The sequence below is a fragment of the Dermochelys coriacea genome, chromosome 4 (genome assembly GCF_009764565.3).
Source record: "Dermochelys coriacea isolate rDerCor1 chromosome 4, rDerCor1.pri.v4, whole genome shotgun sequence".
Lineage (NCBI taxonomy): Eukaryota > Metazoa > Chordata > Testudines > Dermochelyidae > Dermochelys > Dermochelys coriacea.
Genome location: NC_050071.1, coordinates 45,003,123 through 45,030,462, shown reverse-complemented (window position 1 = coordinate 45,030,462; position 27,340 = coordinate 45,003,123). Strand labels below are relative to the sequence as shown.

At 40.4% G+C, this 27,340-nt stretch overlaps 1 long non-coding RNA gene across 1 annotated transcript in view; it reads right to left on the bottom strand.

Moving 5' to 3' along the window:
• Positions 1-27,340, bottom strand: part of LOC122459966 — an 89,835-nt gene that overhangs the window by 45,705 nt on the left and 16,790 nt on the right. Inside the window, exon 2 of the long non-coding RNA XR_006280960.1 lies at positions 18,938-19,027. This is a non-coding gene — a long non-coding RNA (uncharacterized LOC122459966). The remainder of the gene's footprint in view (positions 1-18,937; positions 19,028-27,340) is intronic.

Here is a 27,340-nt window from a genome sequence, read left to right as displayed (position 1 = left end):
TTTCTGCATAGTAAGCCATGTCAGAAGGTCAGAGGACTGGGGTAGGCAAGGGTCAAGTAGAAGCAGGGGTGATACTAGCAGGCACATTGCTAAGCATGTTCTCTGGTCAAAATTCTGCACAGAGGGGATAGCAGGAGCAGTAGCTACTGTTGACTTCAGCCTATGGTCCTGTCAATTCAGAGACAGGAGCGGGAGGGATTATGTTTTCTTCCAACCCCTGCAGAATCACCCAACGTATTCCCCAGTTACTCAGAATGTGCCCTGTGTTAAGACTTTTGCCCTTAGTGAGCAAATGAGAAGGTAATATGGCAGTAATTAGAAAGTTTGTTTGAGAAGGCTGTTTTAGAGAAGGCTGTTTACTCTCTTTCCAAGTCAGGGAGAAAAGGGTAAGGAAGAGATTTAAAATGCAGCAGTTGTGACCAGAAAGAAAGGAAAGGGCAAAATTCCAACAAGGTACTTTGGCCTCAATCTGCATTCTCAGTCTCTATTTTGAGCTGAAATTTGTTAGTATCCATTTATATAAGAGCACACTGTAATAGGGCAGCTCTGTGCAATTAGTCCCAACCCATTACACCTGTACAGGCCGCTGGACTTAAGAGGAAGAAAGCTAAACAGTTTGAGGGCTGTTGGTGAAGGAGAGCAGACATGCTGCATCTGCATGGGGAAAGGAGCCTGGCTTGGTTCTGAGATACAGGAGGACTGTGGGTTGAGTCCTTGAGAGGAAAGTAGACCTGAGACAGATGACTGATTAGAAAAGAGCCATGGAGCCACTTGCTAAGCAGGAAGGCAAACCATTGTAGCTGGAATCCCAACTGTGAGGAAGGGGGCTGAAGGATGAGCCTGCCTGGGATGGGGATTCTTTTGTTAGGTATGTTTATTGGTTTTGGATTAAGTGATTTTGGATTAAGTGACTTGTTATAGTGGCTGACAGCCACGGTAGGCTGAAGATCATTGTGGGAAACTGAGGTAGAATTCCTGAGACTATCACACCCACAAGGAAACCCTCCAAGCACAAGGAGAATCTATGTATGTCTCTCTCACACAAGTGCACACACACACTTTGAGGTGAAAGAAAAGGGTAAACTTTGTCATATGGCATTTGAGTAGGTACTAGGAACAGAACTGTGATAATGTATCTCATTGCACTAAAATTGAATATTTCTGCTCTGGAACAGCTAAATGGTAAGTTTATGGATTCATTTTTTTTATTGTGCCATTAGCATTTGGTTTTGTTTTTACAATCAAAATGATTCACTGCATGAATGTTTATTGTAATTAAAAACACTACATAAAACTAAATTTTCAGAACTCATTTGCATCAGCAAAACAGAGCATGTAGGCTTGCCACATAGATCTGTAGGGGTAGAAAGACACAAACACTATATTTATTTGAACCCTTGAAGAAATCTGGTTCTGAATCACTGAGCTTCTCTAGGTCAGGATATACTATGAAACCCCGACACAAACATTTTTGGCAGATGGCCAAAATAAAACTCCTTCAGATAGCACACATCTGATCTGAAAAAGCTTTTTTAGTAAGTTAGGTGAATATAAAATATCAGGACAAATACTATGCTGAGCGAAGATCTTGGAAGCAATGATTTAGAGCTGACCAAAGGACCACAATTCTGTTTCACAGCAACTTTTGAGGTTTCAAAATTGTTTACATTCTGTATTGGAACAAAACCAAACTGTTTAAACATTTTCATAAACATGGAATTGTCTGTTCAGAAAGGGTGTGTGTATGTGTGAAGAATTTTTAGATAAGTGAATTATGGAATAAATCAAATAAGTTACACATGAACGAATCAGGCTTCATAGCTGGAATGCATTAAATCAGAAACTCCTAAAACCAGAAAGTAGAGAGGCTTTAGATTCTTTGCTTGGTACTTTTTTGATATATCATTCCTGAACATACCAATTGATATTACCTTTGATTTAAAAAGAAGTAGAATACAAGTGAGGCCAAAATGTAATTTTCATTTTGTTATAACTCAATATTGTCACCCTAAACATTCAGAAATCATGAGGAGGGCTTAAAAATAAGATTTAAAATTATTTTTGGGTTTATTTTTCTGTTTTATGGTTGAGCTTATAGGGTATACTCAAGTCATATTTTCAGTTTTTTCTCTGCAATCGTCGGGGTTGGGAAAAAAAGTAAATGCAAGTGTTGATTCTCACATAATCGGCTGACTCCCAGAGCTGAGGCTTTAAGGAAGCACCAAATGTTGTGAAACTTGTGATAAAATTGTGAGAGTTGGCAACGTTATAACTTAATGAATAAATATTAATATTTAAATGGTGTCAAGTTAGCACAACAGATGAAACCCCAGGGGTTTCTGTTAGAACACTGTGAAGTATTCAACATAAATAAAAGATATGGATTTCTGCAGATCTCAAACTCATTCCGACATATGGCAAAAGTGTGGTCTGCCTACTCAAAGCACTCTTTGGCAGAGAATGGTCATCCAATCTGAAAATATTTGCACACAATATGCTGATAACCTGATTGTTGCGACCAGGTGTGTGTGTGTGGCAGTATCAGACCTACTGGTCAGAGCAGCAGTTGGGCTAAGTCTGGTACCAGAGGGTCAGAGTCAAAGAGAGTCAGAGGGCAAGCGAGGAGTCAGGTGTCAGTAGGCAGGCAGGGTCAGGTTAGTGGGAGGTCCAAGAGAGGCCAGAGGATAAACCAGGAGTCACGTGGGGGTCAGAAGCTGGAGTATCTCTTACACAGGGTGTGAAGCAAGAAAGGTGGGGAGTATGTACTGTTGCTCACACAACTCCTTGTCATGGCTTCCTGGCTTAAGTACTGGTGCCAGCCAATCAGTGGGCTATGAGGAACTGCCACTCAGATCCTGCTGGATGGTAAGTCCTACTGGATGGTGCTTCCTGCCGGGCCCAGCCTAATAGGGTCTTTCTAGAAGAATCTAGTCTGAGCTTCCTGTGGTGATGTGGGCACATCAGTAGCCCAGAATGATTATGGTCCTGGGTTCTAGCCCTGTGGGTTTTTACCCAGGTACATTTTAAATGCTTTCATGTAGCTTTTATCCCCAAATAATACCATTTCATGTGCATCACAAAAATGAATCTCCTAGGAAAATAAATAGATCAAAAAAGAAGTGACTGCTGAAGAGCATGTAAAAAAGATTTTTCCTTTAGAGAAAGCATTTAAGAGTTTTTTGCCTCAATATGTCATCAAACCAAATGTAGATCAAAAGTGATTCAAATGCCCCAGAAGATTGAATTCACATGGAGCTAAATTATCCAACATCATACTAAAAATTATATATAACTACATCTTAGGCCAATCATGATTGTTTGCATTAAAATAATGTCCTGCTGTTTCATGTTTTTTTCATTAAAACGTGACTGTTCATTGTGCTCTATATCCATACGTCACTTTACAAAATGATTTTTTTTCAAAGACAGAATCCAAGATTCAGTACACATTTTTACCACTGAACCTGAAAAATTTGAAAGTGTAGTCATAGACTTCCTAAATATTTCAAAGCGACATAGACAATGACAGAACTATGAGGGCAAAGGACCCCTAACTGTGAATGGCTTCTGTGATTTCAATATCAAATGTCAGAAGCAATCAGTGTCCTGGACATGACTTTGGAATTTGTAAAGAGGTTGATGTTGCACTTATAGAAATAGTTGCTGTGCTAGTTAAATTCCACATCTGGATTGTAATGTCACACGCTGTCTTGCACTACACATTTCCAGTTAGAATAGTTTGTGACTGAAGGGTGGTTATTGTGACATTTCCCCCTAAAAGATTAATTTAAAACACTATGTACATGCTCCATAGATCCACTTATTTTATGGATTATAGCAATGATTTATTTGTGACAGTGCTAGCAAGACGGAAAGCTAAGCAAAACTCTCAGAGCTGTGGACTGAAGTAAATAATATGTCATACTATTTAAACATCTGCTAATGCAAACGACAGAGAATATATAAAGGAAAGGAATGGTAGACAGCTGAACATTTAGAAGCAGAAACCAGCTAGTTTGGAATGAGAAGGGGTTGGCAGATTTCTTTTCTCGTCTTCTACTTCCACCCTCGTGAACAATTAAATTATTGGTCTATAGCTCCACTTAGAAAAGACATAGTCATAGGGTATCTTATGAATAATTAGTGTACATAAAATGGAATTCATCTGTAATCTTTGCAGAAGATGACCCATGATGCACACATTGCCTACATATGTAAATACTAGGGACCGAATGGCTCGGCAGCAGTTCTGCGGAAAAGGACCTAGGGGTGACAGTGGACGAGAAGCTGGATATGAGTCAGCAGTGTGCCCTTGTTGCCAAGAAGGCCAATGGCATTTTGGGTTGTATAAGTAGGGGCATAGCGAGCAGATCGAGGGACGTGATCGTTCCCCTCTATTCGACACTGGTGAGGCCTCATCTGGAGTACTGTGTCCAGTTTTGGGCCCCACACTACAGGAAGGATGTGGATAAATTGGAAAGAGTACAACGAAGGGCAACGAAAATGATTAGGGGTCTAGAGCACATGACTTATGAGGAGAGGCTGAGGGAGCTGGGATTGTTTAGTCTGCAGAAGAGAAGAATGAGGGGGGATTTGATAGCTGCTTTCAACTACCTGAAAGGGGGTTTCAAAGAGGATGGCTCTAGACTGTTCTCAATGGTAGCAGATGACAGAACGAGGAGTAATGGTCTCAAGTTGCAATGGGGGAGGTTTAGATTGGATATTAGGAAAAACTTTTTCACTAAGAGGGTGGTGAAACACTGGAATGCGTTACCTAGGGAGGTGGTAGAATCTCCTTCCTTAGAGGTTTTTAAGGTCAGGCTTGACAAAGCCCTGGCTGGGATGATTTAACTGGGACTTGGTCCTGCTTTGAGCAGGGGGTTGGACTAGATGACCTTCTGGGGTCCCTTCCAACCCTGATATTCTATGATTCTATTCTATTCTATGATTCTACTGAAGTATCAGCATATTGACTTTTTAAGGCGCAGTTTCTGTCCCTCTTACGTTGCAGCTACATACCCTCAGGCTGGTAGGAGATAGGGTAGCTTATCAGCTGCTGGTGGAATGATGGGAAGGAAAAATGTCTTTTGACTGAAAATCAATCCACAAGGATTGACTGTTGCTCCTGGCTCTGCTTAGTAATTGCAGGAGAAGCTGCAGGTCCTGTGACAATTTCTTTTGATGCACTCAGAGTTGAAGTCAAGGGCCTAGATCCTTCTTGTGCTGTTGCTATTTGCTATTAATATTTATTATTGCATAGTACATTTTAATTAAAGTTTGCTACAATCATGATTACAACTAGCACTGGTCAAAAATGTTAAAAAAAATCACAAAAATAATTGAAGTTGTTCCCATTTTGCAGCGCTTGAAATGCAATAATTTTCCACATTTTTTAATTTCAAATGTTTGAAATTTTTAATTTTGAGGAGTTTTTCCCCTTTCTCCTCTTTTACCATTGCAAGCAGTAAAATGAGTAATGTCCAGGTTGGTGGGTTCCCCCTTTTCCACTTTCTTCCTTTGTGTAACTTACTAAAAATAGATGAAGTTTTGAAAAATTAGAGTGGAAAAAGGAAAAAACAAAAGTAGGACTCTCCCTGTCCTCCAAAAGCTTTTCTTTGTTCTGCTGAATTTAATAGCAAAAATGGAAAGAGGAGGAGAAATGGTGGGGGGAAACAAATTTGTAGTTTTATCTTTGAATTTTTGGTTTTGGTGAACAGGCCAAACCTTTTCATTAAAGTTGTTTTTGATTTTGAAAAGCTGCCATGTTTTGAATGAAATGTTTTACCCTGCTCTAATTACAGTAGTATCTTCTCCTGCCTGTTGGAGATTACACAGACTTTTAGGCTGTAATAGTCTGAGAACTCTTACTCTAAACCAGCAAAGCATTTATCCATGTGATCAGTCTAATAGGACTACGCACCCGATTAAAGTTAAGTATGTGCTTAAGTGCTTTACTGGCATGGGGCCAGATGACTTAACATTTTGTAGGATCCAGCTGTTACTCTGCTCAGATGTGATGGGATGTAAGTGTCATGGAAAACTGTCCCTTTTTCACGAGGAGAGAAGGGACAATTTCCCCAGACTATTATAATTTCCTTTCCCTAGTTCTTTCCAGTTTTAGCTTTTGGTCCCTGAATTTACACTCTTTCCAAACCCATCTCTCCTTGTACTCTCCTTCTAAATGTAAAACTAACTGCAAAACATATGCTCGTTTATTTTTGACTGTTTACAGGTGAAAGCATTTCTCTCTCCAGCTGTGTAGAAACCAAATGTCACTCAGTAACTTGATTTTATTTCTAATTGATATTGCAAAATGGCTTTTCCACAAGACTCTTCCTTAAAAAGGAATAGTTGGAATAAAAAAAAAGCACTCATGTCTTTTCTATTAGGAACATTTTTTTCACAATTGACTACAGCATGTGTGTTACTTTCCTGGAGCTCTGATAGGTTGCCTAAGTGTTTAAAATGTGATAATGCTGGTCTGTTTTTACAGGGGCTCATAAGAAGGATCCAGGAACAGATAAACATGACTGGGGATTTCTATCCCCTTAGCCAGCCATTCAGAAAGCAGGAGTATTAAACAATAGTTTCAGTGTGTTTTAACAATAAAAAAATCCTGGACAACTGGCCTTCAGCTCTGCTTAGCCTGCAGTAAATTTTGGATATGGAAGATCCAAGCAATTTTGGCTCTCTTGTTAGGTGGAACACTACAATCAATTATTATTCAGTAATCAAGTTTTCTGATAGGAAAGATTGTGATGGAAAAAGTGATTATGTTGTCATGCTGTATTTAAAAAGCTCAGAGTTTTTGTTTGCAAGATTCCATTGGGGAGTGTTTGCTCATCCTTGGCCAATTAGGTAGGGTCTATGTTTTCAGTAAAACTTGCTTGCTCTCTTTGCCATATCCTTGCCTCATCATCTGGGAAGGTGCAACTGCAAACCATTATTTTATACTTCCATGACTTCATGATAGATGTTTGGCACATGATATGAAAACAATAAATTTAAAGCTTTTTAAATTTAAAAGCATTTTGCTTTTCTTAATCTTTGGTCATTAGAACTACAGCAAAGTTTCTGAGGTTTTGGAGGATTTCTCCTCCTTTATACTACTAGTTGTGCTTTACATTTGAAGCCAAAAATTTCAAATGTGAGTGCCAGTTAGAGGTTCTGAGCTGCTTTCAGTGGGAGATAGGGGTGCTTATTGCCTGTGAAAATCATTTGCTGTAGGCTTCAAGGGGCTTTGAATCAGGCCCACACTATCGATTTAGGTGCCTAAATTTAGATACCGATGTCTGTACCTTAAATAACTTGCCCAACACAATTAGGAAGTCTGAGAATAGACCTCAGGTCTACTGTCCAGTCTTGTGCCTTAACTACATGACCAACCTTCTCTTTTGTTTTTTTTATGTAGAGAACCAAATCCAATCTTTATACCCATTGCTCCATTGACTTCAAGTAGTTTTATATATGAGAAAGCACAATTTGTCCAAGTCTGTGTATTGTATTTTCTTGTTAAAGGTATAAATGTATTTGCTGTGGAGTACATGCATGTTTCCCAAGACGGGCTAGTACAAGAGACAGCAGTAAAAATGTAAAAGTATTATTAGCAGCTTGAAATATTTGGCTCTTTTTGATTGTCCAGCAGCTCATTTAGAGAAGCACTTTAAGCTGGGAGGAATTTTATACTAACATTTGGAGCATTTGCCTTCTTCAAAATTAGTTGAAAGCACTGTGGGGAGGTGTAGGGTAGAAATAGTAAAAGAATGGGATTCTTCATATAAACATATGTCCCATATTCTAAAGGACGTCTTTACATTCCACACTTATACCCTGCTCTTGATTAGTATGTGAAACTCCTAGGGATATCCCATCAACACTGGTAGGGGCTACTCTAGGGCTCCACTTGCCTTGCATGGAAATGGAGGACCCATTCCTGCCTGATCCAAATCTCCCCGTAAATTTAATGTGAAACTTGGACAAGTCAGGAGTGCAGGTGGTGGCAGTGGCAGCAGTGGCGTGTGCTCCACCTAACACTCTCATGAAAGAAAAATTACCTCATCTCCACACCTCCACCTAACACTTTCATGAAAGAAAAATTACCTTGCAGGCAAGACTGATTCCTGACCTTCATTATCTCTTGATCAAGAAGAGATCCCAAGCTTCTCCTCATCTTCCTATACTTACTGGTTGTACAGAAAAAACTGCACATTTCCAGCTGTTTCTTTTCCTCAGTCCTTTGATCATCATTGCCACCTGCTCTTCCAGGAACACAGGCCCAGAGTGAGAGCTCAATACTGATCAGAGGAACCCACTTCACTCTGTTTAACATAAGAGAGAGTTACTCTGCTCAGAGCATGGCTGCCCACTCTGGTGATGTGTTCTAGGGAGATCAGGGAGTGATGATAGTAAGAGGGATTGATGGAAAGAAGCAGGCCAGTTGTGTGAAGTGCTCCCGGGTTGCCAGCAATCAGTGAGGTGAAAGGGAAAAAGAACAACAGGGAATATGGAAAGGAAGTGTCAAAAGGACAGAAAAACAAAGGGCAGGAGAAAGAGGAAGATGAAAAGAAGGGATAGCAATATAGCAGAATGAACAGGCTGAACAAACAGGAGGGAACTGAATTGGGGATGGATAGGGATCAAATTTGAAGAGAGAGTACTACAATGGAAAACTGAAGAAGAGCTCAAGCCCCTTTGGTATGTAAAACAATATTATATTTTGGTCACACAGAAAAAGAGAGACTAATTTAAAGGGAGAAAAGACAAAAATGCGGAGAGGGTGGAAACTGAAGATGGAGTTGGAATAAGAGCCAGAAGTAGAAGGGAATAAAGAAATTTAACCAGGGGAATAAACAGGAAAGGATGCCAGTGACTTATAAGGATAGTGGCTGATATTTATTTATTTATTATAATTCCCTGGAAGGCACCCTATAACCCCACATTTTGGGGAGCAGAGAGGGCAGAATATTGCCAATGTGGGGAATTGGAGTCTTATTGCTTTGTTGTGTTGGTGTTTCCTAAAAAGTTAAGGGAATTCAGAAAAGAGGGAGATGAAATGTTGGCTGCAATTTCTACCAGTTGGCCATCGGTCAATCCGGAGTGAGGCAGTTTGTTCTGCCAGTCAGAATGCTGGCTGTCAGCCAGCAAATTACCAAGCAAGCTATCCAGATGCCAGATGGAATAAGGTAAAGGAAATAATCATGTTGCTGATATTTAATATGTGATACATTTGACTATTTTAGATATATTACATTAATATTGCTGTCCATAAATTGGGAGCGGCTGTAGTTGGCATCTAGGATATTTTATAGTTGAATGGTTGATGTTGGCAATTTCTGTGGTAAAATATTTGTTCGGTATTATTTTTACTCATCTTCAGGTTTTTTCCTCCTGGTTAGTTATTCCTCCATCATAACTACATGTGACTGTCATCATGTGACTGTCACTTGGTCATGTCTGTTACTTTCAACTTTAAAAAGGATGTTGACAAATTGGAAAGGGTTCAGAAAAGAGTGACAATAATGATTTGAAGTCTGCATTACCTGATGTACAGTGAGAGACTAAAGAAAATCAATCTATCTATTTTAACAAAGAGAAGGTTAAAAAGTAACTTTAGCATGGCCTATAAGTACCTACATTGGGAGAATATATAAAGTGTAAAATCAGGGAGCCCCTTTCAAACTTCTTCAAAACAGTTTCTTGCAAAATGCAACTTATTTATTCTTTCCACCTTAGAATGCCCAGTATATGCCCACGGCACTCAACTGCTTTTAATTTCTATTTTTGTAAAATGTGCCAATTAAAACAACAACAAAATGAAAAAGCCAAAAAACAAATTAAAAAAAAAACAAAGAACCCAACACTACAGTCAATCACTGCAAACCACAACTATTTCCAGGGCACGGTTTCCTAGACCTCTTACTGATATTTCATTTCTCTGTGCCCATGACTGTTCTGGTTTGTTCTGGTGAAACATAAATGGGCACATAATAGTTTTCATGAAATCAGTCCCCATCCTTTTTTCCTCCACTGTTCTGAAGCACTTCAGTGTATTTGTTAATAGGTAGATGAGTATGCTATCTGAATATGAGTGAGGGTAGGTAAAGGTATTTTTGAGAGTTCACAATTTTTTTCTGTCTAAAATTAAGAGGAAAAACTCAAAATCTCAAATATTTTCGATGAACTGTAAATTTGGAAAAAAAAATTCAGGTCAATCAATGTTTTGTTTCAATAATTTCAAAATGATTTGTTTGTATTTCAACTGTTTTTCTTTTTCTTTTTTTAGTCTAATTAGCTTAAATTTCAAAATGAAAAATCTTTTGAATCAGAAAACTGTTTTTTTTTCATTTTGTAATAATTTTTCATCATTTTTTGAGGTAAGAGGTTCACTGAAACAGAACTTGTTTGGCAAACAGTTTCAGTTCCGAAGAATTGGCTTTGTTGACAAAAAAAATGTTTTGTCAAAAACTTCCTGACCAGCTCTGTATTGAGAGCATTGAGATGCCAAATTTCCTGGGTGTCAGCCTATGGTCTTTTATTTCATCATCATTTCATAAATGCTCACTTTTTATGCACTGGGTATAGTCTCATTCACTTGTGAGAACTAACAAGCTCAGAGTTGTCTGGGAAACTCCTCAGTCCCCAGCTTTTAAGATAATAGGCACCGGTGAATCTGTTTTGTGCTGAATTAAATTAGTGTGAGGATCCAGTAAAAAGGGTGAAGAGAAGGATGACCACAGCTTGTTGCTCTACACTTCGCCTTGTTGGGAAGGAGTGTGAAGAAAAATAAAGTAGCATTTGCCCAACCGTCTCTCATTGGAGGGATGTGTGTAATATTTCAAACCCCAAGTATTTAAAATCATGAGTCAGGCCCGCAAAACCCTGAGATTTAAAATAATAATAATAATAATAAATTTGGTGTTCTATTAAATGACATTTGAGCACTTAATTTTTTTCAGGCTTTTCTCTGCAACTGTATGATCTAGAAATTCACTTTTTATTTTAAGAATGAAAGCTGAACTTCTTAAGTAATGACCTGATTCCAGGAGTTGCAGCATTAAGAAACCATTAAGTACCAGAGATGTGAAATAAAATGTTGAGAGTTGGCAACACCTAGCATCTCCCTGGCATCTCTGGTTGCTGGTGAAACCTGATTCCCCACTTACTATTGATGTGTTTAAGAGTGAATGATTTGTAGCCTGTCTCTTGCCCTTCATTTTTGGGTGACATGCAGTGCCCTCTTGCATGTTCTAATTTTTTGTGGGGGAGGAAGGTAGAGGTAGAAAGTAAGCCCGCCATCCAAGGAATTCTAATCTCAAGGTTGCAGAGTAGCAGCCGTGTTAGTCTGTATTCACAAAAGGAAAAGGAGTACTTGTGGCACCTTAGAGACTAACAAATTTATTTGAGCATAAGCTTTCGTGAGCTACAGCATCCGATGAAGTGAGCCGTAGCTCACGAAAGCTTATGCTCAAATACATTTGTTCGTCTCTAAGGTGCCACAAGTACTCCTTTTCTTTTTGCTAATCTCAAGGAAAATTCTCCTGAAGGAAGAACCCCATTGCATCAGACAACATGGAAACTGCAGAATTATTTATTGTATTCCCACTAAGTGTTTTGCACAGAGATGTCCAGTGTATACATCTCAGGGAAAACTCTACCCCAGAGCTGAACTGGAAAAAAATAATTGTAACTAACTAATGGTTTTAAGGGGGGATAATACAATGGAAACAGGATTTAATTCTGCTTTGGCTGAACTCAGTAGCAAAATTCCAATGGACTTCAATTGGATCTGGAGCTTTGCCCTGAAAGAGAAACACCAGAGGGATGAGCACAGCCTGAGGGAAGAAAGAGTATCAAACAGAGGAAAAATAGGAAAAGCAGGACAGAGAACAGTAGAGAACAAATGCAAGAAACCAATAAAGGGTTTGGAAAATGCTTCTCATAGGAAGGAAAACTTGTATTTTAAAATATTGTTCACATTACACATATATTGGCAGAATTTCTTATTCCTCCAGCACTAAGGGTAACACAAGCTTATGTCCAGGATCTCTGTAAATAAGAGATTGAGTCTTTTCAGGATCTCCCTCCTTTACTCCCTGCTGCTTTTCTTTTTTGAAATTCCCACGTATCCTTCCATACTGTATTACTGCTCCACCCCTTCAATCTGTGGTAACAAGCCCTTCTGGCTTCTCCTGGGCTACTTTAGAGTTCTCAAATGATAGTTAGAGCTTTGTACATAGTTCTTTTCATCTTCAAAATCCTTTTCAGACATTAAATAATCCTCATTACACTCATGTCAAGTGGGTAAGTTAGTATAATGATGTCTTTTACAGACAGGAGATCAGAGGCAGAAAGGTTAAGTGAGTTGTGCAGGCTCAAAGACAGTAAATATCGGAGCTGGGATTAGAACTCATTGGTATCATAGAATCATAGAATCATAGAATATCAGGGTTGGAAGGGACCCCAGAAGGTCATCTAGTCCAACCCCCTGCTCAAAGCAGGACCAAGTCCCAGTTAAATCATCCCAGCCAGGGCTTTGTCAAGCCTGACCTTAAAAACCTCTAAGGAAGGAGATTCTACCACCTCCCTAGGTAACGCATTCCAGTGTTTCACCACCCTCTTAGTGAAAAAGTTTTTCCTAATATCCAATCTAAACCTCCCCCATTGCAACTTGAGACCATTACTCCTCGTTCTGTCATCTGCTACCATTGAGAACAGTCTAGAGCCATCCTCTTTGAAACCCCCTTTCAGGTAGTTGAAAGCAGCTATCAAATCCCCCCTCATTCTTCTCTTCTGCAGACTAAACAATCCCAGCTCCTTCAGCCTCTCCTCATAAGTCATGTGCTCTAGACCCCTAATCATTTTCGTTGCCCTTCGTTGTACTCTTTCCAATTTATCCACATCCTTCCTGTAGTGTGGGGCCCAAAACTGGACACAGTACTCCAGATGAGGCCTCACCAGTGTCGAATAGAGGGGAACGATCACGTCCCTCGATCTGCTCGCTATGCCCCTACTTATACATCCCAAAATGCCATTGGCCTTCTTGGCAACAAGGGCACACTGCTGACTCATATCCAGCTTCTCGTCCACTGTCACCCCTAGGTCCTTTTCCGCAGAACTGCTGCCGAGCCATTCGGTCCCTAGTCTGTAGCGGTGCATTGGATTCTTCCATCCTAAGTGCAGGACCCTGCACTTATCCTTATTGAACCTCATTAGATTTCTTTTGGCCCAATCCTCCAATTTGTCTAGGTCCTTCTGTATCCTATCCCTCCCCTCCAGCGTATCTACCACTCCTCCCAGTTTAGTATCATCCGCAAATTTGCTGAGAGTGCAATCCACACCATCCTCCAGATCATTTATGAAGATATTGAACAAAACGGGCCCCAGGACCGACCCCTGGGGCACTCCACTTGACACCGGCTGCCAACTAGACATGGAGCCATTGATCACTACCCGTTGAGCCCGACAATCTAGCCAGCTTTCTACCCACCTTATAGTGCATTCATCCAGCCCATACTTCCTTAACTTGCTGACAAGAATGCTGTGGGAGACCGTGTCAAAAGCTTTGCTAAAGTCAAGAAACAATACATCCACTGCTTTCCCTTCATCCACAGAACCAGTAATCTCATCATAAAAGGCGATTAGATTAGTCAGGCATGACCTTCCCTTGGTGAATCCATGCTGACTGTTCCTGATCACTTTCCTCTCCTCTAAGTGCTTCAGGATTGATTCTTTGAGGACCTGCTCCATGATATTTCCAGGGACTGAGGTGAGGCTGACCGGCCTGTAGTTCCCAGGCTCCTCCTTCTTCCCTTTTTTAAAGATGGGCACTACATTAGCCTTTTTCCAGTCATCCGGGACTTCTCCCGTTCGCCACGAGTTTTCAAAGATAATGGCCAAGGGCTCTGCAATCACAGCCGCCAATTCCTTCAGCACTCTCGGATGCAATTCGTCCGGCCCCATGGACTTGTGCACGTCCAGCTTTTCTAAATAGTCCCTAACCACCTCTATCTCTACAGAGGGCTGGCCATCTCTTCCCCATTTTGTGTTGCCCAGCACAGCAGTCTGGGAGCTGACCTTGTTAGTGAAAACAGAAGCAAAAAAAGCATTGAGTACATTAGCTTTTTCCACATCCTCTGTCACTAGCATGCCTCCCTCATTCAGTAAGGGGCCCACACTTTCCTTGGCTTTCTTCTTGTTGCCAACATACCTGAAGAAACCCTTCTTGTTACTCTTGACATCTCTTGCTAGCTGCAGCTCCAGGTGCGATTTGGCCCTCCTGATATCTTTCCTACATGCCTGAGCAATATTTTTATACTCTTCCCTGGTCATATGTCCAACCTTCCACTTCTTGTAAGCTTCTTTTTTATGTTTAAGATCCGCTAGGATTTCACCATTAAGCCAAGCTGGTCGCCTGCCATATTTACTATTCTTTCGACTCATCGGGATGGTTTGTCCCTGTAACCTCAACAGGGATTCCTTGAAATACAGCCAGCACTCCTGGACTCCCTTCCCTTTCATGTTAGTCCCCCAGGGGATCCTGGCCATCTGTTCCCTGAGGGAGTCAAAGTCTGCTTTCCTGAAGTCCAGGGTCCGTATCCTGCTGCTTACCTTTCTTCCCTGCGTCAGGATCCTGAACTCAACCAACTCATGGTCACTGCCTCCCAGATTCCCATCCACTTTTGCTTCCCCCACTAATTCTACCCGGTTTGTGAGCAGCAGGTCAAGAAAAGCGCTCCCCCTAGTTGGCTCCCCTAGCACTTGCACCAGGAAATTGTCCCCTACGCTTTCCAAAAACTTCCTGGATTGTCTATGCACCGCTGTATTGCTCTCCCAGCAGATATCAGGAAAATTAAAGTCACCCATGAGAATCAGGGCATGCGATCTAGTAGCTTCCGTGAGTTGCCGGAAGAAAGCCTCATCCACCTCATCCCCCTGGTCCGGTGGTCTATAGCAGACTCCCACCATGACATCACTCTTGTATCCAATTCCCCCATCTGCATTCAGGTCACTAGACTATCCTCAGGTCACTAGACCCTTCCCCATCTAATGTTTAAAAGTTATTGTGAACAGTTACTCCCAAAATTAATTTTTCTTTCACTTTTAAATTCTCAGTTGGTTTTAAACAACTATGAATAGGCTTATGAGTAATTTGGCAAGATTTTAAAAACTTTTCATTAAAGACAACCTTATTCACTGAAAGGGTTTTCTGGGAGTTCTCCCAGCTCTATTGAGACCATTTAAAGATTCTCCTTTAATATAAAGGATCACGTAATTCTTATATTATGCATCTTGCTATAGCACAGGTAGTGCATTACATTAAGTTTAATACTCCCTCCAGAAATCTCATGGGGAAATAAGGCAACAGTTATAAAAGATATACACTGAACTACATTTTAAGTAATCTACATGCATTTTAAGTTAAGATCAGTAAATTCAGGACTAATAAATGAAAAACTAGGCTGGTGTATGAATAGTTCATAGATTTACTGTAGTCTACTATTCTGTACAATTGGGGTCAACATTATACAGGAGAGACCTTCACTGACCTTCGTACATAGAATGAAAATTCCTACCAGGGCAATGCATTGGGCAGTAGCATTCTTGTTTCATTTTTAGTCTCACACTTAGTATCTGAATATATTTTAAGAGTTTGTCAAGGGGTGACCAAAGATTGTGATGGGCACTCTTTTATACCACGTAAATTAATCTAAACAAATAATTAATGTCAAATCACTTGCAGATCTTCAGTAAATCAGTGTTGGACACACACAAATGCCTACTGATTAATCACATCCATTGTTCCAAGACATCCTTTTTATTCCTAGCCAAGAAATGCTTATGTTAGTAGTACAAATGCAGATTTTGTCCTACACAACAGAAGGAGAGACCACCACAATGCCAGATTTATTTTCTTTCTATGCATGCTTCAGATTTTACATATTTTAAGATTCTATTGCTTGGAAAGAGTGCTCTGTAAAGCCTTTCCCTTGTCCCCTCAGAAAACAGTCTTTCTGGGTGAAAAAGCCTCTCTGTAACCTCAAACAGCCCTTCATCCTCAGCACCTTCACTTCCCTGACTTTAAATATAGCCTTGAATTTCTGCCAGCTGCATACCCAGCCCTCATAGAGCAGACTGCAGGGGAATTATCTTTCTGCCTTCACTTGGAAGCAGTGAGGAAATAATTGTGGGGCTGCTGAGGAAATTTCATATTTTGAGTTCTAACATTTAATTCAATCTCCTCTTTGCTCACTTGGCCCGATAGCTGATCCACCAAGAACTGCTCATGTAAGATATTTTGTAACTCTCTGTGGTTACAAGGAATCAAAACTGTATCTCAAGAGGCTCAAACTGAAGGTGGTTTATTCTATAAACTTCTCTAGGTCTCCAAATCAAACAACAAAAAACTCTGGACTTACATACGATAGTTTTGCTGGATCAGTAAAAAGAGTTTGGAGTGAGGAAGCTTTCGGGATGTGGGGGAGTTAAGTCATGGGGTGTGAGGGCACAACAATACCATGATAGAGGCTATAAAGGAAAATTCATCTTAATGCAGGGAGACAATTCTAAATTGAACAGGTATGTTGGTAATAATGGTGCTAGATGAACTCTATGTAGACAATAATGCACTTGAAAAATATTGTTTTTTGTCCTGTTTGGAAATTATCTGTAAATACATTTTGATTTTGTTTGTTTGTTGTTCAAATTGGTTCAACAAACACTTTATGTGAACATATTTCTGCCTGTGGGTTACTGGTGGATTATTTGCCATGGTCCAAATTCTCTCAATTTAAATGAACAGAAATACGTGAGTGAAGAGTTTGCCCCTGTATCTTCAACTGTTTAGCTATTAATTAATTGATATTTGTGTTTTGTGAATGACATCCCCTGTAGGATACATGCTATGATTTCTGTGCTGACTCACAGGATGAGAATTCAAGATAGCCACCCTAGCACTTTTGGTGAGAATTTTCCTGTGTACACATTTGCACAAATATTCAGAAACCTTTTGCTTCCCACAAACATTCTGGTGGGGGAAGAAAAAAGTTCACAAACTATTTCTAGAATGTGGCAAATACTCTTGACATGAATTTGCTTTTTGAATTATTCATCCACTTCTACTTATAATCTATTTTGCATGTGGAGGTTAAGGAAAGGGAAGATCTTAGAATAATAGAAATGGAGGGCTGGAAGGGGCCTTGCGAGGTCATGAAGTCCAGCCTGGTGCACTGAAGCAGTAAACCTAGATGATCCCTGACAGGTGTTTGTCCAACCTGTTCTTAAAAACCTCCAGTGAGGGGGGGTTTCCACAGCCTTCCTTGGAAGGCTCTGCCAAAACTTAACTACTCTTATAGTTAGAAAGTTTTTCCTAATATCTAACCTAAATCTCCCTTGCTGCAGATTAAGTCCATTACTTCGTGTCCTACTTTCAGTGGACATGGAGAACAATTGATCACTCTCCTCTCTGTAACAGCCTTTAACATGTTTGAAGACTGTTCTTGGGTCCCCTCATATCTTCTTTTCTCAAGACTAATCATGCCCAGTTTTTTCAACTTTTCCACATAGGTCAAACTTCCTAAACCTTTTATCATATTTTTGCACTCTTTTGGACTCTCTCCACTTTGTCCCCATCTTTCCTAAAGTGTGACACCCAGAACTGGACACAATATTCCAGCTGAGGCCTCACCAGTGCTGAGTAGAGTGGAACAATTGTCTCTGTCTTACGTACAATACTTCTATTTATACACCCCAAAGGATATTAGCCTTTTTCACAATTGCATCACATTGTTACCTCTTATTTATTTTTTGATCCACTATGATACTCTAATCCTTTTCAGCAATACTACCACCTACCTGTTGTTCTCCATTTTGTAGTCGATTTTTCCTTCCTAAGTATAGTACTTGGCACTTGTCTTTACTGAATTTAATCTTGTTGATTTCAGACCAATTCTTGAATTTGTCAAGGCCATTTGAATGATTGTGTTCTTTCGAAAAAGATACATTGATTGTCAATCCTGAGATGAACAATGTTTCTCTCTATTTTCAGTTGTCAACTGCCACTGTTGACAAGGTTTGTGCAAAGAAGGTCTACAACATCCTTTGCTTTTAGTAAGGAGGGTACATTTTAAACAAATGTACAAAGTATCCAAATATATTGAAGAGATGAGTCACTTCTGGAACTCCCAAGTGGGTTTAGGGACACACACCTCAGTCCTATCAGGAACCCCCTGGGGAGCAGACCCTTTGGTCCTGTGTACATTTGTATTAGCTCTGGTGTTTGCTCCAGATGAATAATGCTCTGCAGTCTAGAGGCGCAGCCACCATCCTCAGCTTGTTAAGACAGAGCTGAATTTGGACATTCATATTGAATTATACACCCACCTCCAGTTTGTATGTGCAAGCACACACAGCTCTGCTAGGCCTTTGATGAGATGCCATTATTGTTAAATCTGACTGGAGAGCTGTGACAGATTAAACCAACCTAGTATATCTCCAGCTGACTGATATCTCATTTTCAGACAGGAAATAATATGCAGCACCAACACTAAGGTCTCTTTGTATTCAGGGGAAGAATTCCACTGCTGTGGAATGGAGTGTGACACCACAGCTGATCTCATGACAGCCCTTTGCTATGGCAGCTCATGCATTCCTGGACAAGAATGCTACTGTCCCTTTACCATGTGTGGACAATCAGTGCCTCCAAGCAGCTGAAAACTATGTTCTTATAGAATGGAGGCATTGTTTGGAAAGAGTCTAACAGTCACTAAGTTCAGTGAATTTGCCTCTTTGTCCACTTGATTGTGGATCCTCACTCAGAATCAACAGGCTATTCTCTGGCTTGTCCAGAGTTCCTGCAACTATGCACCTGTTTGGTTTAGTTTCCTCTCAATGCTACGATCAGTGTTGCAGACAATAACTCATATGGTGGAAGAGTGCTTACCTGGACATCTGGAGGGTGGTTTACAATACCTAGCCTCCCTTGATACAGAGGCATACTCTAGTTATGGAACCTGGACATTGAGCTCTGCACCTGCATATGAAAGGAACAGGAAGATCAATATGGATAGTGCAATATGCTTCACTTTCTATGGGCAGTCAGTTCAACAAGATATTGTGATGTGGGAGGGGAGGCATGGCCTTACCATAGTCTCTTCGAGCCCTCTTTGGGACAAAGTGAACTGCTGAGGGATCAGTTCTTGTGCTGCCTTGAATGCAAGGAGTGCGTTCGTCCCTGTACCTTCTGAGAAGTATATAAGGGGTGGGAGAAAGTTCTTTACACCTTCAATCCTCAACAAGGGCCTGGGACAAACTGCCCAATACTATATCCTCCTATTACTGCTGTGAAAATTTGAAGGTAACTAAAAAGCAATTGAATGCTCTTCAGACTACCCATGTAGCAGTAGATACACAGTTTACTAGAAAGGTCAAGTACTAGTCTATATTAATAGCCTCATAGAAATTAATGGAAAACACTTATTAGGTCATCCAGTCTATCTTCCTGCCAGTTCCCTACAGTGTAACTTCCGGTGCTTTGTTCAGACTGCTTAAAGGACTCATGAGATTTATGGCTTTGGCCTTTTGACAGTACACACTATATTGAGCTTTCTGATTGTTTCAGAAGTATGAGTCAGAAGTAGATGGATTCCACATTCTCTAAGTGCCTGAAATTGGAACAGAAACATAGTTAAATTACTTAGAATTAGGATTATGTAACATTTTAATTAAAACTGCTAAACTATACAAGGACAAGGATGAGCTCTAGCAGATGAACTTTTGCAGCTGACTTTTTTTTTTGAACCACAGACTAGTGTTTGGCTTTTTTAGTAAACAGTACATAATTTTTAAATTTATGTAATCTTTCATACCTCCCTTGGTTTCTCTCATGTCTCTCTGTTTCTCCTCACTTCTCTGCCTCTCTGCCCTTCATTTCTTTCCATTTGGTCTTTATATTATGGCATATTATCTCTATTCCTCCTTTTGGATTGTACTATTTTTTAAAATTTTCCTATCAACTCCCTTCTGTCCCCGATACACACACTTTCTCTCTCCCCACCCCATTGTAGTTTTCTTCCATGTCTTTGTCTATCTGACCATTTACCCTCTGGACTCTTTTTCCCTTCCACTTATTTCTGAATGCCATCACTTTGTCTTTCTCAGGTTCAGCAAGGGATGGGCATCTTTAAGGTCTACTACTCCATGTCTCAGGAGTGATGATAATAATTCAATGCTGCCTAGCTCATTCCTCCAGCCCTTAGGAACTGGCTCCCAAGGAGTTTTGAAATCTTCAAGGTTATCCAACTCACTCATCTGGTCCCACACCCTTCCATTTTCCCACTGCAAGTTTTCTATAGTCCTTTCTGCTCTTCTCATTCCAGATCTCTTTCCCTATTCCAGGACCCTATTTCCCTGCACTCCTCCTTTTATTCTTTTTGGACTCTTCTCCCCTCCCAACATTGCTCTCTGATATTTTGAAACTGGCTGATTTATCCAACATTCATGTTTTTGAGGAGATTCACAATCAATGAATCTAAATGCTTAACATGTGAGTGGATACTGCACTGAATTGGGGGATCCTTACATCGTTGGGCTGGAAAATTTGTGATTTTTTTGGGGTGGGTGGGTTAGGCATATATTCCATTCATTAGTAAAGACATTAAAATACAGTAGTTAGATTTTTTTCACTTAACATTTTTAGTGCTTGGTGTAAGTTTCTTCTAGACTAAAACACTATCTTCTCATTCTAACAAAGAGAGAGCTATCTCACTGCAAATGAGATGACTGTATTCCAAATCACCATAAAGAGGTTTCTGGCGGAAAAAGTAAGATGTTAACTGCTGCCAGGAAAGGGCTGCTTCACTTGGCTATTGATACAGAGCTTATTTCTTTCACAGAAATGTGAATAATTTGCTAAATTAGTCTAAACCCCCCTTTCCCCCAAAAAACCTTTTCTGTCCTAGAGAAAGAGTACATCCACATGAAAAGAGGGGCACGAAAGAACAAAAAAGGAAACGATACCATAAATAGGAAAGGAGAGAGTCCATGGCAGGACATAAATATGTTGAAATACGCTGTAAACCACATCACTTACAAGTGTCACCTGGAATGGACACATTTTTGGATGTTCTTGCCCACAGTACTTAGTGCCTGCTCCTGCTCCCATCAAGATGACTGAGAATTTTGTCCTTAAAAGCAGCAATGTAACCAAATACAATGCCCCACAGCCATCATTTCCATTATAATTACATATTCTGATGTTACAACGTGACATAAGCAGAAGTGAAATAATTAAAATTTAAGTTCTAAAGCTTTAGTCCTGTAATTTGCAATGAGTATATGGACGGCTACACTCACAACACAACTCAATGAAGTCACTACAGCAATCTGTCTGCATGGTGTTAAATTATTTCCTTAAAGAGGGCCAAATTTATGCCTGGTGAAACTCTCCTGAAATCAAGCAACTTTGTTTATCTTAAACCTCTAAAACACAATAAACAAAAGCAGGATGTGATTATTCAGTTATGGAAACCAGATATTTCTCTGCAGGTAAAATGTCTCAATGCACCAGTAGTTGTTTTTTTTCTGAACACTAATTGGAAGGTCTGAGGTCTTTTTATTTAGCTCAGTTGACATGAAGCCCTAAAACCTTTTAAGGAACAACAAGCAGTGCTAATAAAATCTAAAGTTCTGGAAGTTGGCAAGATTTTTAGGTCCCCAAATACCTATCCCAAAACAGTGTGTAAACATAATGCTTCCCCTCCTCCCCCTTTCCCTTGTTCTAATTCCACAGGAAAAAATCACCACTTATAGAATGGGAATGAACAGATTGTGTTACCAACAAAATATTATGGTGCAAACTGTTGTGTAGGTGAAAGGAATTAAAGCAACACTGAGATCCTGTCTTTGGTGAATGAAAAGATTATACTGGTTAATCCCACTACAAAGCATCTCTGGCTAATCCCATTCTAAAGCATCTGTGCCTTTAGCAAAAAAATGTTTAAAACTGGTTGTAATTAGAGCCATAAGTCATTTTAGTTTTGATGCTTATAGCAAAGAGATAATCATGCTGCTGGATTACTACTTTTGAAAAACATTAAGTAAGAAAAAACTTTATGGTTTGGCATGAATACTCTTTAATTCTTGCGGAATAGGCAGCATATAGGGTTTTATTACCTCACAGATTAATGAAATTTAATGTGATGAATTCCATAGTGTGGTGACAGTGTAGCCTCTGTGTTCATGAAATGGCAATTTTTTTCAGTAACAATCCTAGCTTGGGCCTTTTGCTTTGTGTTTGCCGCAGATCTAAGCCAAAATGGCTTTTAATGGAGAGTGGGGGAGAGGAATATTGTTTTTATTAAAAAGAAGTCAGAGATTAAATTAAAGGCGTAGTTCAGAGGTAGCTATTAAATTTTTGGCAAAGGCATTTGCTTCACATTTTAGCTCTTATTTAGAAACTGCTACAATTTTATTCTTATCTGTAGGGACAGAAAGAGCCATATTGGAAATACCCCAAAGAAGTGTTTAGGGCCTATCGAAAGGAACGTGGAACATGGAAACATAGACATTACCACAATGGATCATACCAAGGTCATTGTGGTCCTGTATCCTGTCTCTGACAGTGGCCAGTACCAGCTACTTTAGAGGAAAGTGGAAAAAACCCAGGGTTGGCAGGTGTGGGATAATCTGTCCCCAATTTTAGGTCTCATCCTGGTCTCCAATAATTAGAGATTGACGTAAATACTGAAGCATGATGTTTAATATCCCTTCTGCAAATTTTTATTATAATTAATTATAACTATGAATACATTTTATATCTTCTAAACATCCAGTCTTTTTTTAACCTTGTTAATCTTGGCTACTATGACTTCCTGTGGCAATGAGTTCCTCAATCTAATTATACATTATGTAAAGGTATTTCTTTTTGTTAGTTTTGAATTTCATAGAATCATAGAATAGAATCATAGAATATCAGGGTTGGAAGGGACCCCAGAAGGTCATCTAGTCCAACCCCCTGCTCAAAGCAGGACCAAGTCCCAGTTAAATCATCCCAGCTAGGGCTTTGTCAAGCCTGACCTTAAAAACCTCTAAGGAAGGAGATTCTACCACCTCCCTAGGTAACGCATTCCAGTGTTTCACCACCCTCTTAGTGAAAAAGTTTTTCCTAATATCCAATCTAAACCTCCCCCATTGCAACTTGAGACCATTACTCCTCGTTCTGTCATCTGCTACCATTGAGAACAGTCTAGAGCCATCCTCTTTGAAACCCCCTTTCAGGTAGTTGAAAGCAGCTATCAAATCCCCCCTCATTCTTCTCTTCTGCAGACTAAACAATCCCAGCTCCCTCAGCCTCTCCTCATAAGTCATGTGCTCTAGACCCCTAATCATTTTCGTTGCCCTTCGTTGTACTCTTTCCAATTTATCCACATCCTTCCTGTAGTGTGGGGCCCAAAACTGGACACAGTACTCCAGATGAGGCCTCACCAGTGTCGAATAGAGGGGAACGATCACGTCCCTCGATCTGCTCGCTATGCCCCTACTTATACAACCCAAAATGCCATTGGCCTTCTTGGCAACAAGGGCACACTGCTGACTCATATCCAGCTTCTCGTCCACTGTCACCCCTAGGTCCTTTTCCGCAGAACTGCTGCCGAGCCATTCGGTCCCTAGTCTGTAGCGGTGCATTGGATTCTTCCATCCTAAGTGCAGGACCCTGCATTTATCCTTATTGAACCTCATTAGATTTCTTTTGGCCCAATCCTCCAATTTGTCTAGGTCCTTCTGTATCCTATCCCTCCCCTCCAGCGTATCTACCACTCCTCCCAGTTTAGTATCATCCGCAAATTTGCTGAGAGTGCAATCCACACCATCCTCCAGATCATTTATGAAGATATTGAACAAAACGGGCCCCAGGACCGACCCCTGGGGCACTCCACTTGACACCGGCTGCCAACTAGACATGGAGCCATTGATCACTACCCGTTGAGCCCGACAATCTAGCCAGCTTTCTACCCACCTTATAGTGCATTCATCCAGCCCATACTTCCTTAACTTGCTGACAAGAATGCTGTGGGAGACCGTGTCAAAAGCTTTGCTAAAGTCAAGAAACAATACATCCACTGCTTTCCCTTCATCCACAGAACCAGTAATCTCATCATAAAAGGCGATTAGATTAGTCAGGCATGACCTTCCCTTGGTGAATCCATGCTGACTGTTCCTGATCACTTTCCTCTCCTCTAAGTGCTTCAGGATTGATTCTTTGAGGACCTGCTCCATGATTTTTCCAGGGACTGAGGTGAGGCTGACCGGCCTGTAGTTCCCAGGATCCTCCTTCTTCCCTTTTTTAAAGATGGGCACTACATTAGCCTTTTTCCAGTCATCCGGGACTTCCCCCGTTCGCCACGAGTTTTCAAAGATAATGGCCAAGGGCTCTGCAATCACAGCCGCCAATTCCTTCAGCACTCTCGGATGCAATTCGTCCGGCCCCATGGACTTGTGCACGTCCAGCTTTTCTAAATAGTCCCTAACCACCTCTATCTCTACAGAGGGCTGGCCATCTCTTCCCCATTTGTGTTGCCCAGCACAGCAGTCTGGGAGCTGACCTTGTTAGTGAAAACAGAGGCAAAAAAAGCATTGAGTACATTAGCTTTTTCCACATCCTCTGTCACTAGCTTGCCTCCCTCATTCAGTAAGGGGCCCACACTTTCCTTGGCTTTCTTCTTGTTGCCAACATACCTGAAGAAACCCTTCTTGTTACTCTTGACATCTCTTGCTAGCTGCAGCTCCAGGTGCGATTTGGCCCTCCTGATATCTTTCCTACATGCCCGAGCAATATTTTTATACTCTTCCCTGGTCATATGTCCAAGCTTCCACTTCTTGTAAGCTTCTTTTTTATGTTTAAGATCCGCTAGGATTTCACCATTAAGCCAAGCTGGTCGCCTGCCATATTTACTATTCTTTCGACTCATCGGGATGGTTTGTCCCTGTAACCTCAACAGGGATTCCTTGAAATACAGCCAGCTCTCCTGGACTCCCTTCCCTTTCATGTTAGTCCCCCAGGGGATCCTGGCCATCTGTTCCCTGAGGGAGTCAAAGTCTGCTTTCCTGAAGTCCAGGGTCCGTATCCTGCTGCTTACCTTTCTTCCCTGCGTCAGGATCCTGAACTCAACCAACTCATGGTCCCATTTTCCCATATTTTAATTTAATTTAATGGCCCCTGGCTCTGGTGTTCTGATGCAGGGGACATAGAAGTTCCTGATCTACCTTCCTTGTAAAATTTTATGCTTTAATCATGTGCCTTCTTATATTTTGTCATAGCATCAGTAAAAATCAGCTATCAGATGCTCTTTTGGTTACATTTCTTTTGGTTACATATAGCATTATTTATTGGTTTGATGGTAAAAAAAGATGCTAAATTAGATATAATTTGAAGGGAACTATTGAGCACATGAATAGGTGAGGGGAGGTATGGTAATGAACCAGCTTTTGCTTTGAAGTACTTGTGGTGGTTTCATGGCTTCCTTAACTTTTTTGTATTCCGTTTCCATTTCAAGTGAATCTGTTCAATTCAGGGAAAGCCTGGTGTTCACAAATACTATTTATATCTGTGTTTCTTCTGTCCCCACTCAGGGTTAGCGTATACCTTTAGGATCAGCTCTGGAATAGGATGGCAACAGGGGAGTACTGTGCATCAGAATGGTGATTCAGAAGCACATGGAGAGTATTGTGTCATCAAGACATCTCTCTGAGGCACAATTCTCCCATTTTTGCCCTCTTTTTCCCAGGGAAAAGTAAATTAGTGCACCCCTTGAAAGGGGTGCCTGCCAAGCCATACTGAGAGCATTTCTGTTCATCTCTGAACTTCCTTAGAGATGGCTCAGGAATATTTGGTGGTTGATGGTATCAGATATGTAGCCCAGCAAGATGAATATAGATTTTACTTCCCCTGTCTACGGTCACAAGGACATCCTTCAGAGCAACAAAGTCTGTCTCAGTAGAGTGTCCTGAGAGGATTTTGGCAGCTGACAGGTGATGTTGGAGGCTGTTGTACCTATTCAGAGGCTAAACACACATCTTCATTTTCCATTCCTGTCCTTTTCACAAACACTTAATTTATATTTATTTTTAAAGGAATTATTTGTAATGTTATTGTATAATTTTAATTGCAACATATGCATTTCAGTTTTTCTTACAGAAAGCATTTGTGAAGAGCAAAATTCAGACTTTAGTGCAGAATAGAAAAAGAAATTGAACCAAATCTCTCCACATTTATTTTGTCACTAACATTTATTTACATACATACATAACAGTTATGGGAGAAAGCATGGAGACCAGTGATCAATGGCAATTTTGTTGCAGATTAAAATGTTTTCTACCCCATTTAAGAATAATTTTCTAGATGATGGGTGCTCTCAAAATCTATATTAACTGGCAACAAGAGAATTAGTGGGAACTTGTAAACAAAGGAAATGGAAAGTTTGGTTAAAGATATTGTTCACTAAGGGAAAAAAGTCTTACTGCCACTCTGTTTGTTTTGGGTTCTCAGTCAATTTGGCATTATAACGTGTTTTTTTTTAACGCCTGGAAATAAAATAGAAAAACACTGAAAATTTCTTTTACATAGCAGCACTGGAATTTGAAAGTCTGCAGTAGTATTCTGATAAATGTCTGAGTGATAAATGTTTTTAGGAACCACTGGCGGTTGAAAGATATATTTCAAAGACAGTGAAGATTCGCCCTGCTGATGTCTCTCTTTCTCTGAGCATATGAACGCTTAAATTCTGCAAGCTTCTCTCTGTGGGCAGACCCCTGAAGCAAGTCAGTCTTCATGGGTATATCTATATTGTATCTGGGAGCAATTGGAGTATAGACAGGTTTCAGAGTAGCAGTCGTGTTAGTCTGTATCTGCAAAAAGAAAAGGAATACTTGTGGCATCTTAGAGACTAGCAAATTTATTTGAGCATAAGCTTTCGTGAGCTACACGAAAGCTGATGCTCAAATAAATTTGTTAGTCTCTAAGGTGTCACAAGTACTCCTTTTCTTTTTGTGGAGTATAGACAGTGCATCTAGGATTGGAGTTTGGGCTCTGAAACCTACGGGGTTAGCGGGACTTGAAAGCCCAAGTTCCAGCCTTAACTGCAACCTTCATACTGCTATTTTTAGCATGATATCTTAAACCCTGCTAATGTGAGTCTGTTCACCAAGGCTAGGAGGCTTGCTCCCAGCTGCAGTGTAGACATACCCCATAAGGTAATATGGGACCACTTGCATAGAGGGATTATAGGATTGGGGCCTAATGTTTTATTTTAAAATTATTATAGTTGAAAGAAAAAGTGGACACCTGACA